Genomic DNA, 20,687 nt, shown 5'->3' with positions numbered 1-20,687 from the left:
GTATCTGGGAAAGGTTGCAGTGTTATGGCACCAGTGCCAGTGCCACCAGCCCAATTTTTCAGCTTCTGTTTAACAGGGGCGTGAAATTAAATTTTTTGATGCAATGCTTTGCAGCAGGGCTCATTCCTGCACTCCAAATAGAGTATATGGGTGAGGTTGCAATGTCGTGGCACCAGTACCAGTGCCAACAGCCCAATTTTTCAGCCCATGTTTAACAGGGTCGTGTAATTACAATTTTTGATGCAATGCTTTGCAGCAGGGCTCATTCCTGCACTCCAAATAGAGTATATGGGAGAGGTTGCAGTGTTGTGGCACCAATGTCATCAGCCCAATTTTTCAGCCCCTGTTTAACAGTGGCGTGTAATTACAATTTTTGATGCGATGCTTTGCAGCAGGGCTCATTCCTGCACTCCAAATAGAGTATATGGGAGATGTTGCAGTGTCGTGGCACCAGCACCAGTGCCTAAGGCCCAATTTTTCAGCCCCTGTTTGACAGGGGCATGTAATCCAATTTTTGATGCAATGCTTTGCAGCAGGGCTCATTCCTGCACTCCAACTAGAGTATCTGGGAGAGGTTGCAGTGTTGTGGCACCAGCAAGCAGTGCCTACGGCCCAATTTTTCAGCCCCTGTTTAACAGGGACATGTAATTACAATACTTGATATAATACTTCACAGCAGGGCCCATTCCTGCGCCCACTGAGAGTAACTGTGAGGACTTATAGTGTTGTAGCACCAGCACCACAACAACCAAAGGCCCAATTTTTCTACCACTGTTCAACAATGGCATGTAATTACAATTCTTGATATAATCGTTCACAGCAGGGTGCTCCAGCGCCCACCAAGAATCACTTTGAGGGCTTACATTATTGTGGCAACACCAACACCTTAGGCCCCCATTTCTGCAGAGCATATAGGGCAGGCCCCTACTTTCAAACATCCAACTTACAAACGTCCCCTACTTGCAAACGGAAGGAGACAACAGGAAGTGAGATGAAAGAAAATGGATGGCAAAAAAAATTATATAGGGGTGATAACCCTTCCCTATGTTTTCCAAAAAGCTTAAAAATAGATTTTTTTGACTGGAGCTACACTTTAAAAATGTACCAGTTCAAAATTACAAACCGATTATACTTAACACAATAAACCTACACAGTCCCTGTCTTGTTTGTACCGCCTGTATACTGCTGTTCTGAGTATATAGGGCCTGGGGGCCCCACGCCTTTCCTTTTTTTAATTTGTTTACGGGGTTCCCCTTAATATTCGTACAAGACCCAAGGGGGCTGGTAATGGGCAGGGGGGGCTACCCATGCCATTTTTCTCAATGATTTTCATCCGTATTGCCGGAACCAGATATTACATTATAACCGCAAGCAGTTTTAAATTACTTTTTTCTAATTAAATGTCATTTTGTGCAGGGACTGTTCTAAACACGGGAAACACGTGGCACTTCACAGGCATACAATAGACACCCCCCAGGCACAATATTTAAAGGAATATTTAAAAAAAAATTATTTTACTTTTTTTTTTTTCGCAAATAAATTTTTATTGAAAAAAGGAATAGTAAATAAACAAAATAAGCACCAGGATACAAAAACTTAAGGTTGCAATGGTATACATACAAAGGTTGTAAGACTGAAAACATGGATACCACTAGTGATGGCCGAACGGTTCGCCCGGCGGTCGTTTCGCGGCGAATTTCCGACTTTCGCCGTCCGCGGGTTCGAACGCCTTTTTCCGTCGTTCGCCCCGGCGGACTTACGTGTTTAATGTATACAAGAACTTTAACCTTTCGTGACACGTTTATCATGTGTTACAGGACAACCAATTGAGACATGACAGCTCATGGACACTTGGACATTCCCCCTAACCTATAAATACACCCGATCCGGTGGCCATTTTACATTCTTTCTTCTGTCACTGTAGGGAAAGGATCCTGTGTGGAGTAGGGACAGAGAAAACGCTAGCTATTTGGTACACAAAAGTTCTTTTCAGGACTGGTATAGGTGTTAGGTCAGCAGCCTGAGTTTCTTTTGTCAGTTTAGATAAAGGGACAGAGCGCTGTATGCTGCTATTTTAGGGACAGCTCAGCCAGATTAGTCTTTCTTCATCATCATCATCATCATCATCATTAGCTGTTACTATCAGGTCCACAAAAGAGCTGTTCCAGCTAATCGTTCCAGCCTACTCTTTTTTGCCAATTTGTATAGGGACAGGCAGGAAGCAGTGTGTCAGGCAGTGAGGATAATTTTAAAGACTTGCTGTTACTATTAGTTCCACAAAGGTTCTTTTCAGGACTGGTATCAGTGGTACGGTAATAGGCTTGTACACGTATAATATTCTTTCTTCCAAATATAGAAAGAATATTATACTTGACTGCTGCCCTTCTGCTGCAGTCTGCTAATCATTCACAACTCACTTGTTCCACAAAAGTTCTTATAAGGACTGGTAACTTGGTCTGTCTAGGGTGCTACGGTACATAGGCTTGGGTGCGGTACAGTCTGCTGTTCTGTAAGGACCGCTATCGGTCCACAATAGATAGGGTTGCCGTGCACTACTGCTGACCGCTGCCCTATACTGCAGCAGTCCTTCAGCGGTATAGGGACTGACGCACAGTCTGCTAAACACTAATACACAACCTGCTTGGTCCACAAAAGTTCTTATAAGGACTGGTAACTTGGTATAGGGTGCTACGGTACATAGGCCTGAGTGCGTTACAGTCTGCTGTTCTGTAAGGACCGCTATCGGTCCACAATACATAGGGTTGCCGTGCACTACTGCTGACCGCTGCCCTATACTGCAGCAGTCCTTCATTGGTATAGGGACTGACGTACAGTCTGCTAATCACTAACACACAACCTGCTTGGTCCACAAAAGTTCTTATAAGGACTGGTAACTTGGTATAGGGTGCTACGGTACATAGGCCTGAGTGCGTTACAGTCTGCTGTTCTGTAAGGACCGCTATCGGTCCACAATACATAGGGTTGCCGTGCACTACTGCTGACCGCTGCCCTATACTGCAGCAGTCCTTCATTGGTATAGGGACTGACGTACAGTCTGCTAATCACTAACACACAACCTGCTTGGTCCACAAAAGTTCTTATAAGGACTGGTAACTTGGTATAGGGTGCTACGGTACATAGGCCTGAGTGCGTTACAGTCTGCTGTTCTGTAAGGACCGCTATCGGTCCACAATACATAGGGTTGCCGTGCACTACTGCTGACCGCTGCCCTATACTGCAGCAGTCCTTCAGCGGTATAGGGACTGACGCACAGTCTGCTAAACACTAACACACAACCTGCTTGGTCCACAAAAGTTCTTATAAGGACTGGTAACTTGGTATAGGGTGCTACGGTACATAGGCCTGAGTGCGTTACAGTCTGCTGTTCTGTAAGGACCGCTATCGGTCCACAATACATAGGGTTGCCGTGCACTACTGCTGACCGCTGCCCTATACTGCAGCAGTCCTTCATTGGTATAGGGACTGACGTACAGTCTGCTAATCACTAACACACAACCTGCTTGGTCCACAAAAGTTCTTATAAGGACTGGTAACTTGGTATAGGGTGCTACGGTACATAGGCCTGAGTGCGTTACAGTCTGCTGTTCTGTAAGGACCGCTATCGGTCCACAATACATAGGGTTGCCGTGCACTACTGCTGACCGCTGCCCTATACTGCAGCAGTCCTTCATTGGTATAGGGACTGACGTACAGTCTGCTAATCACTAACACACAACCTGCTTGGTCCACAAAAGTTCTTATAAGGACTGGTAACTTGGTATAGGGTGCTACGGTACATAGGCCTGAGTGCGTTACAGTCTGCTGTTCTGTAAGGACCGCTATCGGTCCACAATACATAGGGTTGCCGTGCACTACTGCTGACCGCTGCCCTATACTGCAGCAGTCCTTCATTGGTATAGGGACTGACGTACAGTCTGCTAATCACTAACACACAACCTGCTTGGTCCACAAAAGTTCTTATAAGGACTGGTAACTTGGTATAGGGTGCTACGGTACATAGGCCTGAGTGCGTTACAGTCTGCTGTTCTGTAAGGACCGCTATCGGTCCACAATACATAGGGTTGCCGTGCACTACTGCTGACCGCTGCCCTATACTGCAGCAGTCCTTCAGCGGTATAGGGACTGACGCACAGTCTGCTAAACACTAACACACAACCTGCTTGGTCCACAAAAGTTCTTATAAGGACTGGTAACTTGGTATAGGGTGCTACGGTACATAGGCCTGAGTGCGTTACAGTCTGCTGTTCTGTAAGGACCGCTATCGGTCCACAATACATAGGGTTGCCGTGCACTACTGCTGACCGCTGCCCTATACTGCAGCAGTCCTTCATTGGTATAGGGACTGACGTACAGTCTGCTAATCACTAACACACAACCTGCTTGGTCCACAAAAGTTCTTATAAGGACTGGTAACTTGGTATAGGGTGCTACGGTACATAGGCCTGAGTGCGTTACAGTCTGCTGTTCTGTAAGGACCGCTATCGGTCCACAATACATAGGGTTGCCGTGCACTACTGCTGACCGCTGCCCTATACTGCAGCAGTCCTTCATTGGTATAGGGACTGACGTACAGTCTGCTAATCACTAACACACAACCTGCTTGGTCCACAAAAGTTTTTATAAGGACTGGTAACTTGGTATAGGGTGCTACGGTACATAGGCCTGAGTGCAGTACAGTCTGCTGTTCTGTAAGGACCGCTATCGGTCCACAATACATAGGGTTGCCGTGCACTACTGCTGACCGCTGCCCTATACTGCAGCAGTCCTTCATTGGTATAGGGACTGACGTACAGTCTGCTAATCACTAACACACAACCTGCTTGGTCCACAAAAGTTCTTATAAGGACTGGTAACTTGGTATAGGGTGCTACGGTACATAGGCCTGAGTGCGTTACAGTCTGCTGTTCTGTAAGGACCGCTATCGGTCCACAATACATAGGGTTGCCGTGCACTACTGCTGACCGCTGCCCTATACTGCAGCAGTCCTTCATTGGTATAGGGACTGACGTACAGTCTGCTAATCACTAACACACAACCTGCTTGTTCCACAAAAGTTCTTATAAGGACTGGTAACTTGGTATAGGGTGCTACGGTACATAGGCTTGAGTGCGGTACAGTCTGCTGTTCTGTAAGGACCGCTATCGGTCCACAATAGATAGGGTTGACGTGCACCACTGCTGACCGCTGCCCTATACTGCAGCAGTCCTTCAGCGGTATAGGGACTGACGTACAGTCTGCTAAACACTAATACACAACCTGCTTGGTCCACAAAAGTTCTTATAAGGACTGGTAACTTGGTATAGGGTGCTACGGTACATAGGCTTGAGTGCGGTACAGTCTGCTGTTCTGTAAGGACCGCTATAGGTCCACAATAGATAGGGTTGACGTGCACCACTGCTGACCGCTCACCTATACTGCAGCAGTCCTTCAGCGGTATAGGGACTAAGAGTTTTGTCACAGGGTCATTTAAAAAATGACATGCAGAGGAAGAGGCAGGCCCTTCCGCAGGGGTGGTAGGGGTAGGGCAGGAGCAACAGGCTTGAGCCAAAGTGGGAAGTTGCAGAAGGTGCGTTCAATTACTTTAAAGGATGCACCAGACTTGGTTGAGTGGCTCGCTCAGCCTTACTCTTCTGCACCCTCCTCATCCTCTCGATCTGCACCCTCTTCTTCACTCTCTGCTATGTGCACCCCCAAAGACACTACCACCAACAACACGACCACCACCACCACCACCACATACCTTCCGCTTGAGTCACTGGAATTATTTTCCGATCCATATCAAGAGGACATTTCTGATGCGCAGCCACTCTTGGTATTGGATCAGGAAGAGGAGGTAGCAACAAGCGCTACTCAGCAGTCTGACGCCAGTACCCAGATCAGCCCAAGGAGGAGGTTGGTCCCCGGTGTTGCTGCCTACTCCGAGATCTCTACTTATAGCGGTGGGGAAGGTGACGTTGATGATGACGTGTCTAGTGATGTCACGTGGGTGCCCACAAGAGAGGAAGAGGAGGGGAGTTCAGAGGGAGATATGGACCAGCAGATAGGGAGGAGAAGCAGCAATGACTTACATTGCACAGCAGGGACAAAGCAGACTGCAAATGTATCAGGAGCGAGTCATCGACCATGTACGGTCACATCTGGCGCTCCCAGGACACCGGCACATGGCTCCGCAGTGTGGGCTTTTTTTAACGTGTCCGCTGCTGACAATAGCGTTGCCATCTGCAATCTTTGCAGTCAACGCGTTAGTCGCGGTAAGCCCAATACTCACCTAGGGACGACCGCCTTAAGAAGGCACATGAGCAGCCATCACCGAGCCCAGTGGGAGCAACGGAACACACAAAGCCACACTGCAGGCTCTCACCGTCCAGCCTCGTCTTCTACTTCTCCTTCTCCTCTCTCCTCACAATTGTCCTCCACTCCACCTTCCATCACGCCAAGCTCACATTTTTCTGCAAAAAGGCAGGCTTCCGTGGGCCTAATGTTTGAGCGTAAAAAAATGATGACGCCGGATAACCCTCTTGCCCAACGGTTGGCGGCTGGCTTGTCAGAACTCATAGCCCGCCAACTACTGCCATATAAACTGGTGGACTCGGAGGCCTTTCGCAAATTTGTGGCCATTGGAACACCACAATGGAAGGTCCCAGGAAGGAAGTATTTCTCAGAGAAGGGCATCCCAGAGCTATATGGCCATGTTCAGCGGCAAGTGAATGTATCTCTGGCACACAGTGTCGGTGCCAAGATACATCTGACCACAGACACGTGGTCTAGCAAACACGGGCAGGGAAGGTATATCAGTTTTACTGCCCACTGGGTGAACCTTCTGACGGCCGTCAAGCATGTAACCCGTGGCACCCGTGTAGATTTGGTTTTACCGCCACGGATTGCATGCAGGCCTGACTCTTCTTCTCCTCCTCCTACTCCATCCTCCTCCCTCTCCTCCTCAGCTGCCTCCTCCTTTTCCGCTGCTAGCGTCTCTTCCACTGCACCGCCCAAGCTCCCCAGAACCTATTCCACATGCCAGGTGAGACGTTGCCATGCCGTGCTGCGTCTGTTGTGCCTGGAAGCAAAGAGCCACACTGGCCCGGCACTCCTTTCAGCTTTGCGTTCACAGGCAGATGAGTGGCTAACACCGCTCAATTTGACAGTTGGTAAAGTGGTGTGTGACAACGGTGCCAATCTGCTTAGCGCATTGAAACAGGGCAAAATCACGCACGTGCCGTGCATGGCACACGTCTTAAACTTGGTCGTGCAGCGATTCCTTGTCAAATACCCTGGGGTCCAGGACATCTTGCGGCAGGCAAGGAAAATCTCGGCCCATTTCAGAAGATCTTACACGGCCATGGCTCGCCTTGCTGACATTCAGCGGCGACACCATCTGCCGGTCAGACGTCTTATTTGCGATTGCCCGACGCGATGGAACTCAACCTTCTATATGCTTGATAGGCTGCTCCAGCAGAAACGTGCAGTTAACGTCTACCTGTATGAACTCTGCGAAAGAAACGGTTCTGGGGAGCTGGGTTTTTTTTCACCGCGCCAGTGGCTGCTCATGCGCGACACATGCAGACTTCTGCGGCCATTTGAGGAGATCACCAAACTGGTCAGTCGCAGCCATGGCGCCATCAGTGACATGGTACCTTATGCCTTCTTTCTGGAGCGTGCATTGCGTCGTGTCATTGATCAGGCTGTGGAGGAGCAGGAGCGGGAAGATGAGGAAGTCGCAATGCTGGATGAATTCCCAGGGGGGGCTACTCTATCTGAGACAAGTCAACAACAGGAGTCTGATGAGGAGTCAGAGGAGGATGGTGCCGGGGCGGATGAGCAGGAGCAAGAAGAGCATGCTTTAAACCTTTCTGGGATCCCTGTTGTGCGAGGATGGGGAGAGGAGAATGAAGAGGACGACATTATCCTGGATGATGAGCAGGAGCCAGGCCACCACACCGCTTCCACTTTAGTGCAAATGGGGGCCTTCATGCTCCAGTGTTTTAATAGGGACCCCCGTATAAAAAGCATGAGGGTCAAGGACCAGTACTGGGTGGCAACGTACTTAGACCCCCGGTACAAACACAAAATGGCGGAAATGTTACCGCCGTCGCAGAGGGCTGTCAGAATGCAGCACTTCCAGGCCTTGCTTCGAGAAATGCTGCATTCTGCTTTTGCGTGCGCTGGCAGAGGAGCAATTCCCACTCCCAGAGAAGGATTTGCGGGTACCAATCCAACAGCGCCTGCAAGAAGAGGCCGGTTTGAAGATGTGTTGGTGACTTCGGATATGAGGTCATTCTTTCAGCCGACCCATCGACAGGTGTCATCCGGATCCAGCATCAGGGAACGCCTAGACCGTCAGGTGTCCGACTACATTGGGTTAACGGCCGATGTGGACGCTCTGAGGAGTGATGAACCCCTAGACTACTGGGTGGGCAGGCTTGACCTCTGGCCAGAGCTTGCCCAATTTGCAATCGAACTGTTGGCTTGCCCCTCATCCAGTGTCCTGTCCGAAAGGACGTTCAGCGCAGCAGGGGGGATTGTGACCGATAAGCGTACTCGCCTAGCTCACCACAGTGTTAACTACCTCACATTTCTAAAAATGAATGAGGCATGGATCTCGGAGGAATTCAACACATGTGATCAGTAGACCATGTATATGTCTATAAACAATTTTTGGAATCAAGCACACAGACCTTCTTAATTCATTTGGCTCACTTCCCTGACCCAAAAAAGCACACCGTACTATATGCCCCTACCCTCCTCTTTGAAGAGGTTGAGCGGTGTCATATTTCTACTGGGGCTGCTTATTATGAGGGGTTCCCACCATCCCTGTGCTGTGCTGACTTCCTCCTGGGTGTTCTTATTATGAGGGGCTCCCACCATCCCTGTGCTGTGCTGACTTCCTCCTGGGGGTTCTTATTATGAGGGGCTCCCACCATCCCTGTGCTGTGCTGACTTCCTCCTGGGGGTTCTTATTATGAGGGGATCACACCATCCCTGTGCTGTGCTGACTTCCTCCTGGGGCTGCTTACGGTGCTGCTGTCAGCGCTGTATGTCACGGAGCTGCTGTCAGCGCTGTATGTCACGGAGCTGCTGTCAGCGCTGTATGTCACGGAGCTGCTGTCAGCGCTGTATGTCACGGAGCTGCTGTCAGCGCTGTATGTCACGGAGCTGCTGTCAGCGCTGTATGTCACGGAGCTGCTGTCAGCGCTGTATGTCACGGAGCTGCTGTCAGCGCTGTATGTCACGGAGCTGCTGTCAGCGCTGTATGTCACGGTGCTGCTGTCAGCGCTGTATGTCACGGAGCTGCTGTCAGCGCTGTATGTCACGGAGCTGCTGTCAGTGCTGTATGTCACGGAGCTGCTGTCAGCGCTGTATGTCACGGAGCTGCTGTCAGCGCTGTATGTCACGGAGCTGCTGTCAGCGCTGTATGTCACGGTGCTGCTGTCAGCGCTGTATGTCACGGAGCTGCTGTCAGCGCTGTATGTCACGGAGCTGCTGTCAGCGCTGTATGTCACGGAGCTGCTGTCAGCGCTGTATGTCACGGAGCTGCTGTCAGCGCTGTATGTCACGGAGCTGCTGTCAGCGCTGTATGTCACGGTGCTGATGTCAGTGCTCTGTATTACGGTGCTGCTGTCAGTGCTCTGTATCTCCTGCACCCTCTTGTTTGCCTACCCTGGTCCCTGACCTTCCCTCTCCTCCATTGCCTTCATTAGCTCCATAGTCCTGAATTGTCAGAACAATTTCCCAAATAAAAAAAAAATGCTTGTAGTTATCGATCCCAAATTCACCTCATACATGTATTATGCTATTGTCCAGGTGGTGGGACTACGTGCTACCCCCTAATAATTACCCCGTGGCCGCAAATTCGACCTAAAGGTTTGCGAAATTCGCCTCCCATTGAAGTCAATGGAGCCCGCGGCGAACGGTCGTTTTCGCGAACGTTTGTGCCCGTTCGCGTTTCGCGTTCGCGAAACGTCCCGTCGGAAGTTCGTCCATCACTAGATACCACCACCATTATTTGCATAATTTACCCTGGTGACATATATACTTAAGAACATCGACACTTATAGGGGACCTTAGTAACTAGAACACCCCAAGTTGTGTGATAGCATTAAGGTCCGCCTAGTCATACTTGCACTTACAACAAAGAGATTCGAATAACATAATGAGTCAACCTTTCTTAAACAGAAAGAGAAGTGAAAGAAAAGGAGGTGGGAAGGGGGGGGGGGGAAGGTAAGAGAAAGTAGGGTCGAGAAGTAACATAAATGGAGGCAATCTCCGTAAGGTCATGAGTGCTACGACTCATACTTATGTGGATTACCCTTTGTCCCGGAACCAACAGTTCCATGCAGCCCAGTTAGCCCTGTACCTTGCTCCGATACTGTCTCTATAAGCTAGGATTTTTTCATATTCTGAGATGATATTGACCTTCATGATCAGTAACGTGGGCATATCCCTTGATTTCCAACTCTGCACTATCAGAGACCTTGCGGCAAGTATAATATTCATAGCTGTGGCTCTCAGTGGTAAGGGGTAGACAGACATACCTATGCTCAGCAATGCTTTTTCGGGGGATGACCTGGTCAGGACAACTGTGACTCTCGCTATCAGTTTGAAAACTTCATTCCAGAAGCTCCGCAAATGTGGACACGACCACCACATGTGGACTAACGTACCCACTTGGCCGCATCCTCTCCAGCACAGGTTGGATTTGTCCTCTGAGAATTTTGCTATTATATAGGGGGTGAAATGCCATCTAGCTATAATTTTAATCGCTAGTTCCTCGTAGTTCGAGCATCTTGAAAAGCGGATATTATCCTTAATCGCTAAGAGCCACTGTTTATCCATAAAATGTTTCCCAAGGTCTGTTTCCCATCTCCCCAAGTGCCCAAATCTAGAGAAGGAGGATTTTGCATCTAAAATTTCGTACAATATAGTGATCCCTTTAGGTTTGGGGTTGGACGAAGTCAAACATTCCCATGCCCTAGAGGGCATTAATGAGTTGGAGGTCCTCAGTTGACGGTACCAGGACACAATCTGAGAGTACGTTAGGAATTCAGATGGGGGTATGTTAAATTTAGTACAACTTTCCTCAAAGGACAGGACTCGGTCTCCTTCTGTGATCTCTTGGACTAGTTCGATCCCCTTGCTTTGCCACACTTTTAACGAGATATTAGGGATCAACCACTGGAGCGATTGTAAGGGGATGGGAACTGCCGTTAATCGTTCACCATTATGGAACGACAATAAGAGCCTACGCCATGCTTGTAATGAGGCCTGTATCGTGGGGTGATCTGTTCCGACATGGAATTGTTCAACACTAAGGGCTATTAAAAGAGAGCTTAATGATCTAGGGGACACCCACGACTGCTCTAATTGACACCAGGGTTGGGTTCTGATGGGGAGATCCAGTCCAGCTGGTCCAACACTGCTGCTGTTGCATAATCTTGAAGAACCGGGATCCCTATAAAGTTTAGCATCTGCCTTTGAAGGGTTTTAAAAAAAGAGCGGGGAATAGCTATCGGTAATGCCCTGAACAGGTATGTTAGCTTAGGGAGTAGTAGCATCTTGTAGGCTGCCAGGCAACCATGCCAGGAAAGATAGTGCTTCTGGAGTTTAAGTGTTTCACTTTGGAGAGCATCTAGCATTGGGGGAAAGTTTGCTTGAAACTATTTTGTTGTGGAGGGAGTTATTTGGGTCCCTAAATACTGAATAGAATCAGAGGACCAGGGATAGGGGAAATCCTTTTGTAATATGTGACAGCGCATCAGGCTTGGTGTTCTTTGACCCAGGTCTATACAGTAGGTGATATGGAATGAGAACCTTGAAAAGAAAAGTCCCCATTGGACCTGGCAGGGTTTTAGTCTCTTGGCAGTCCTTAAGTATTCAAGGTTCTTGTGATCTATATAGATCAATATTTGGTGGGCAGCTCCTTCTAGCAAGTACCTCCATTCTTTCAAAGCGGCCTTTATGGCAAGAATTTCCCGATCACCCACGTCATAAATCCTTTCCGCTGGAGCAAGTTTCCTAGAGAAGAAGGCTACCGGATGGATTAAATACTTGTGACCTTGACGCTGAGACAGGACTCCCCAGACTGCACTTTTGGAAGCATCTACCTCCAGGATATAAGGTAGTGCCGAATCTGGATGGCTTAGTACAGGGGCAGTTGTAAATAGTCTTTTAAGGGTCTTGAAGGCAACCTGGGCTTCAGGAGACCAGAGGAAATGAACACCCAGTTTGGTGAGTTGGGTAATAGGTGTAATGATGCCTGAAAGGTTCTTGATAAATCTGCGATAGAAATTAGCAAATCCCACGAACCGCTGGATCCCTCTTTTATCAGTGGGTGCCGGCCAGGTCAGAATTGCAAACACCTTTTGAGGGTCCATCTCAGTGCCTCCAGTAGAGATGATCAAACCCAAGAACTGAATACTCTGCCGCTCAAACTTGCATTTCTCAGGTTTATCATACAGTCCATGCAAGCGGAGGCGGCAGAGAACACTCTTGACGTGTTCCCGATGATCAGCAAGGGAGGTGGAGAACAAAAGAATGTTGTCCAAGTAAACAATGATGAAAATGTCTACATAGTCTTTGAAGACATCATTGATGAAGTGTTGGAATGTAGCTGAGGTACAGAGGCCAAAAGGCACGATGAGGTACTCGTAGTGGCCAAAAGGGGTATGGAAGGCTGTCTTCCACTCATCCCCCTGTCGTATGCGGATGAGATTGTAAGCTCCCCTCAGGTCTAATTTAGTAAAAATGGTGGTAGAACTAAGTCTTTGGAAGAGCTCTGAAAACAAGGGTAGAGGCTAATGGTTCTTTACCGTAATCTTGTTTACCTATCAGTAATCTACACACAGCCGTAGTGAATGGTCCTTCTCCTCAAAGAATATCCCCGACCCGGCAGGTGAAGTAGAAGGGCAGATGAAACCTTTGTGGAGGCTTTCATCAATATATTCCTTCCGAGCTGCTAGTTCTTTTTCGGACAGTGGGAAGATCAGACCAAACGGAATAGCAGCCCCTGACAGGAGCTCAATGGGGCAGTCGTAGGCCCTGTGAGGAGGTAGGGTGTCTGCTCCCCGCTTGTTGAACATGTCCAAGAACTCATGGTAGGCCTCTGGCAACTTTTGGCAGAATTCAGCATCAAAGTCCATACACAACAGGGTGAAGGGTGCAACAGTAGGGTTGGACAAACAGTGCTTCTGACAGTAAGATGATTTGTACTTGATACAGCCTGATCTCCAATCAACCAAAGGATTATGGGCCTGTAGCCATGGTAGACCCAAAATGACAGGGAACAGAGGCGAGGAGATAGCATCTAGACGCCAAAGTTCTTTATGACCGGTAAGGGTCATAGTCAGCAGTGGAGGAGTTTCCTGGGTTTATATGAGAGTCACCAGCCAAGAATATGGTAAGTCCCTGCTCTTTGGATTGAAGAGGAATACCTTATTGGGCAGCAAATGCCAAGTCAATGAAGCAACTGCATGCTCCAGAGTCCACAATTGTGGTTGCTGACACACTTCTCCCTGGGAGTTGGAAGGCAACAGGAAGTGGCAATTGAGCAGAGGTTGCTGGGGGGACTGCTTGGCTTACTGGAGAAATAGAGCGACATCCACGTCCCTTAGCAGGACAATTCTGCACATAGTGACCAGCCCCGCCACAGTAGAGACAGAGATTGCCTTTAAGACGTTGTGCAGATTCCTTGGGGGACAGGGATGGGCAAATCATGCCTATTCGTGTGGGTGCTGAAGGAGCCAACCTGACAGAAGTCGGTCGAACAGGTCGAACCTGTATGGATGATGCCCAAGTTCCTTGGGCATCATCCATACAGTTTGGGATGGAACTGCTCACTTCTCTCGCCTATGTTCTCGCAGACGGCGATTGATCTGAATTGATAATGTAATTAAGTCCTCCAGGGAGCTTGGAGCACCCACACGAGCTAACTCGCCTTTCAAGTTTTCCGATAATCCCAATTGATGTCGCAGGGTTGTGTCATTCCAACTGGTGTCTGCACTCCAGCATCTGAAGTCCATTATATAGTCCTCGACTGCTCTACATCCTTGCCGGAGTGCATAGAAAGAGGACTCGGCAGTGTAGGATAATTGAGGGTCCTCGTATAACTTGGACATTGCCTGGAAGAATGAGGACATGATATTTAGTTGTATGTTCTTCCTTTCCAACAGACGATGAGCCCAGGTTTGGGGCTCACCTTGAAGCAGGGATATAATGAATCCCGCCTTTGTAGTCTCTGCAGAAAAAGTCAGTGGTTGGAGTGAAAAATAGAGCTGGCAGGCATTGCGGAACGCTCTGAACTTAGTTCGGCCTCCAGAAAATCTGTCAGGGCTGGACACTCGTGGCTGCCGGGATGTCAACACCGGAGCAGGAATGGCAGAAGACAGCTGGGCTTGCATGTGTTCTTCCAGACGCACATATTTCTCCTGCAGGGACTTAACAGCTTGAGTAAGGCCTGTGAGATACTGGAAGACTTCATGTAAGGGAGAGATTCCTCCTGCGGGCTCATTCATGGCTGCTTGGTACTGCCACATACCTGGTGGTGAACCTGACGTGTAGAAGAAGGCCTCCCGTACAACTCCGGCTCAAGAGCCACTGGTAGTGGGACAGCTGGCGCTGGAGAACAATGGAGTAAGAGTGCCTGGGAAAAGTCCTGAAGTCTGTGTAGGTAGTAGCCAGGAACACACAGGTGGAAAGCCGGACTTGGCTGCAAGCAGCTGGAGCGTAGCCGGATCACAGGCAGGTCTTGGCAGCAGAAGAGCAGATCAGGTACAACAGAAGGCAGGGGCGTGGTCAGATCACAGGCAGACTCGGCAACAGGTAGGCAGATCAGATATGACAGCAGGTGGGAACGTTGTCAGGTCACAGGCAGGTTTGGCAACAGGTAGTCAGATCAGGTATAACAGCAGGCAGGAGCGTAGTCAGGTCACAGGCAGGCTCGGCAATAGATAGGCAGGTCAAGTATGAGAGCAGGCGGTAATGTAGTCAGGTCACAGGCAGGTTTGGCAACAGGTAGGCAGATCAGGTATAACAGCAGGCAGGAGAGAAGTCAGGAAGCAAGCTGGAACGTTATTCAGGAACACAGATTTCAGGTAACGCTGTAGACCAAGCAGCAACCAGACAGTACTGAGTTCTGTGTTTAAATAGGCCGTCTGGTGCCAGTTCTGGTGTTCTGTTGACAGGTGCACGCGCACGTGAACGCATAAACGTGTTCGCACGCTCGCATGTGCGTCTACTGATGTTCTCGTGACAGATCTGTCAGCACCTTTGTCAGCACCTGGTGTGAGCCTGAGGATGTCAGCTGTATTCCGTTGACGATGGATATATATGTAGGAGACAGTATATATATATATATATATATATACAGTATATATATATATATATATATATATATATATATATATTATGCACTGCAGATAACTGAATCACCTTCCTGCCTGCCTGAAAGTGTATTTTAAAACGTACACCAGGAACTACCTGCAGTCAGATATAGGCTTCGCTAGACTAGAATGCAGTGGATATATATGTTGGAGACTATATATATATATATATATATATATATATATATATATATATATATATATATATATATTTATTTAATGCACTGCAGATCACTGAATCACTTGCCTACCTGCCTGAAAGTGTATTTGAAAACGTACACCAGCAATCGCCTGCAGTCAGATATAGGCTTCGGTAAACTGGAATGAAATGGATATATATATATATATATATATATATATATATATATATATATATATATATATATATATATATGTTGGAGACTGTATATATATATATTTTATGCACTGCAGATTACCGAATAACCTGCCTGGCCTGCCTGCCTGAAAGTGTATTTGAATATGTACACCAGGAACGGTCTGCAGTGAGATCTAGCTAAACTGTATACAGTGGATATATATACCAGTCTGACTGTGTGTGTATATATATATATATATATATATATATATATATATATATACACATATACACATCCCGGCTTTGTATATATATATATATATATATATATATAAATATACTAAATAAACTGCAGCTAACTGAATCAACTGCCTACCTGAAGTATATTTACTAGAATGCAGTGGATATGTATGTAGGAGACTGTATGTATATATATATCTTTATGCACTGCAGATCACTGAATTATTTGCCTGGCCTGCCTGCCTGCCTGAATGTGTGTTTGAATACGTACACCAGGAATGGCCTGTAGTCATGTATAGGCTTGGTTAGACTAGAATGCAGTGCATATATATGTAGGAGACTGTATATATATATATATATATATATATATATATATATATATATATATCTTTATGCACTGCAGATCACTGATTCACGTTGGAGACTGCATATGTGTGAAGGCTGTGGGAGGAGTCTAAGAGACTATTTAACCCTCCTCCTCTGTCAGGGCCAGGGTTGGCATTTTTTGGGTGGACGCACGTCACTTCAGAGCCCCCTTGTCATCCCTGGGTCCACCGCCCTGTTGTCCTTCCCTTTCAGTCCTCATGTTCCAGCATCATGGGGGGTGGCAGGCGTCCGCAGTCATCCATCCTACCTCCACCATCCACGGCTCCATCGGGCTGGCATGCCGCCCACCCGCTTCTCCCGGCATGCATGGAGGGAGCAGCCCATCCATCCATCCTACCTCCTCCCTCCACCACCCACGGGTCCATCTGGCTGGCGTGCCGCCCACCCACTTCTCCCGCCGCTCATGCCGGGGGGAGGGGGGTACGTCCATCCTACCCTGTCCATGTTCTGCCACACATTCTCCCCTCTCCCCGCCCGGGGATCGGCTGCCGCCAGCTCCTCTCTCCCCATGTTGTACTTGTTCCACGTGGCCGTCGATTCTCCCGGTGGGGGGGTGGAGTGTTCAGCCCCCGCCGGAACTGGTCTTTCTATCCTCATTCCATAGTTAAGTGCAACCTTATTGCTTGGTGCATTGATAGGGTCAATAACTTCCAGCCGCACACAGTTTAAGCGGCGTATTAAACGATGACCCACGAGGGAGCTGCCTGTCAGATGATCGGCTGCCTGACAGCTCCTCTCCCCTTGTTTCTTTTTTATTCCATGTGACGGCTAGTGTGGGGGGGTGGCTGATTGGCTGGCTCCACTCCCCATGCACATTAGATCCCCACAAGGGAGCCGCACGCCTGGTGGATCCCGGTGCTCACTGGGGATGGGCGGCCCATCGCTCCTTTTCTCCCCACAAACTGGCATATCTGCAGCAGTGTCAGAGGATGCCTGACCACCCACAGCAGTCATGGTAATGTCAGGTGACAGGTCTGCCAGGTTGCTGTTTTACTTGTTATTTTTTCTTTCTTTGGTCGGTGGTTTCTATCACGGTCAGTGTTCTGTCTGGCATTTTCCCACCATAGCATTTTGGTCTAGCTTTTCACAGCATTCTGTCCAGCATTTCTGTCACAGTGTTCTGCCCAGCGTTTCTGTCACAGCATTCTGTCCAGCGTTTCTGTCATAGCGCTTGGTCCAGCGTTTCTGTCACAGCACTATGACCAGCATTTCTGTCACAGCGTTCTGCCCAGCATTTCTGTCACAGCGTTCTGCCCAGCATTTCTGTCATAGCGTTCTGCCCATCATTTCTGTCACAGCATTCTGTCCGGCATTTCTGTCACAGCGTTCTGTTCAGCATTTCTGTCACAGCGTTCTGTCCAGCATTTCTGCCATAGCGTTCTGTCCAGCATTTCTGTCATAGCGTTCTGCCCATCATTTCTGTCACAGCATTCTGTCCGGCATTTCTGTCACAGCGTTCTGTTCAGCATTTCTGTCACAGCGTTCTGTCCAGCATTTCTGCCATAGCGTTCTGTCCAGCATTTCTGTCATAGCATTTCTGTTCAGCATTTCTGTCATAGCGTTCGATCCAGCATTTTTTCTGTCATAGCGTTCTGTCCAGGTTTTCGGTAACAGCATTTAGTCCAGGTTTCTGTCATAGTGTTCGGTCCAGTATTTCCGTCATAGCGTTCTGTCCAGCATTTCTGTCATGACGCTCTTTACAGCATGGCAGTCATAGTGTTTCTGCCCCTGGATTACTGTCTTAGCTTTCTGCCCAGCATATCTGCCATAGCGTTTCTGCCCCTGGATTTCTGTCATAACGTTTCTGCCCCTGGATTTCTGTCATAGCATTTCTGCTCCTGGATTTCTGTTATAGCATTTCTGCCCCTGGATTTCTGTCATAGCGTTTCTGCTCCAGGTATTCTGTCATAGTGTTCTTCTCCTGAAATTCTGTCATAGCGTTCTGCCAGCATGTCTGTCATAGCATTCTGCCCCGGGATGTCAGTCACAGCGTTCTACCCAGGATTTCAGTCATAGTGTTCTGCCCCAGGATTTCTGTTTGTGTTCTGCCCAGCTTTTTCTGGCTCCGCGTTTCAGTCTCAATGTTTCTGGCTCGGCGTTCAGTCTTAGTATTTCGGTCATAGCATTTCTGCCCCAGAATTTCTGTCATTTCATTTCAGTCTCAGCGTGGTTTGTCATTGCATTTCTGGCCAGGATTTCTGCCGTTACATTGCTGTCTCAGCTTTCTGTCATAGTGTTTCTGCCCCAAGATTTCTGGCATTGCGTTTCTGCCTCAGCATTTTGGTCTTAGTATTGCTGTCATTGCGTTTCTGCCCTGGATTTCTGTCCCTACGTTTCTGCATCAGCATTAACTTATAGCGTTTCTGTCATGACGTTTTTCTGTCATAGTGTTTCTGTCTAGGCATTTCTGTCATAGCGTTTCTGCCCAGTATTTCTGTCATAGCGTTTCAGCCTCTGTGTTAGCCTCAGAGTTCTCAGAGGGGCGTTGTTCACTTATGACATAGTCTGGTAGGTTTGTCTTCTTTGATTTTCATGTCTCATCGTATGTGTGTTCATGTTTGTACCTGTGTCAGTTAGCTAGGGCTCGCACATCAGGATCGGTCACATCTACAGATCCATATGGGCTGAGGTTTAATTTGTTAACTGATTTTTGTCAACAATCTTCTTGCCCATTTACCATACGTCATACGATGCATGTTCATTCACCACATCCATACAACTACCCACCATGGCCTGTGGGTACACTAGCCCTGGGGTTTTTCAGTTAATTACCTGTCTCTGCACTGCAGGTTACTCGGGCTCACTTACCACTTACACAAGAGTGGGGGGGTCTGTCGTCAGGTTCATTTACAAGCAGTGGTCTTGACATTTCTGCTCATGTTTCTGCGCAGAGGGGCGTTGTTTTCATATCTGATTGTCTATCATTTATCTAGTTTGTGTTTTTAGGTTGGGACGTCTTGGCATCCATACCGATATCGACCATGCTTTCACTCACTTCCTTCAGCCCGGCCATTGTTGGGGGGCTAGCTGATTGGGCTGATATCGTTTCGCCACTGGGCTCACCCTTGGGTCAAAAGCAGTCATCAATTTTCTTCAGTTAATGTCTCGTTGTGTTGAGGCCCTGGTTACCGCCCAGGGATGTATAGTCTCTCAGGGTGTGTCCAAGGCACGGTCCTTAGGTGGTAGGTTTGGGCGACGTCATCATGATTCTGGATTCCACTCTCAGCTCCGATCTCTTGTCTAGGAGGTTGCCTGGTGTACTGCTCAGGGACATCGGTCCAGTCATCTTTGCTGATCCCTGGTCTGTTCCAGGTGGTTGGGGCTTCAGTCACTTGGGCATGGCTGTACCATGCCATGGGACTTATTTCCCTGGGTTGGAGTCTGACTCTCCTTCCTCGGTTCAGGATTCTGTCATCCTATCCTTCACAGGACGTTCAGTTGGGTTCTGCGTAGCTTTGCAGGGTTTAAAAGGGGGTTCCTTCTCATCACCAGGTCAGGAGTCGATGGGCTCTCCTGTCACAGCGGATATTTACCGGTTACTTACTGTTGCCATCCGGGCACGCGTCATTCTATGGGTTAGATCTTTACCTTCCCTTTTCCACCTAATCTTGTGTCTTTTTGCCCTCTTTTTAGGCATACTGACCAGCCAGGCCATGGCACACCTCAGGCCTTGTTTCTTAAGAATATCACATTTCCCACTTGAAGATGCCGATTACAAGTGGGAAGGCCTCCTCTGTCAGGGCCAGGGTTGGTGTTTTCTGGGTGCCCACCCACCTGTTGCCCCCAGTTTGGTCATACATACTCATAGTATTTTTTTCTTATTCTTACATTCAGGGTATGCCCTCTTTTCAGGCATACTGACCAGCCAGGCCATGGCACACCAATATCGCATTTCCCACTTGTAGACTCAAATTACAAATATATTTATTGAACTGCAGATCACTGAATCACTTGCCTGCTTGCCTGAAAGTGTATTTGAAAACGTACACCAGCAATGGCCTTCAGTCAGATATAGGCTTCGCTAGACTGGAATGCAGTGGATATATATATATATATGATATATATATATATATATATTTTTTGGAGACTGTATATATATTTAATGCACTGCAGATAATCCAGACTCCCTTCTTTAAAAACATGGTCTGGCAGCAGCTATACACGGCAGTGTCTTCTATTTTCATGGTGTCCATTTTCAGTCAGTTTGTTATTGTTGTTATCTCTAGTGGTTGTGAATCTCCCTTTAACAGCATCATTATAGCGTGTGTCCCCACCGCTACCAATATAACACAACCATTGTAACTTTCCATCAGAGAACTGTCTGATCCAGTACATATATTTGCTACCAA

This window comes from Lithobates pipiens, unplaced genomic scaffold (assembly GCF_037356315.1).
Source record: "Lithobates pipiens isolate NorthernLeopardFrog02 unplaced genomic scaffold, aLitPip1_a1.2 Scaffold_11, whole genome shotgun sequence".
NCBI lineage: Eukaryota > Metazoa > Chordata > Amphibia > Anura > Ranidae > Lithobates > Lithobates pipiens.
This window is presented reverse-complemented; position numbering follows the sequence as displayed.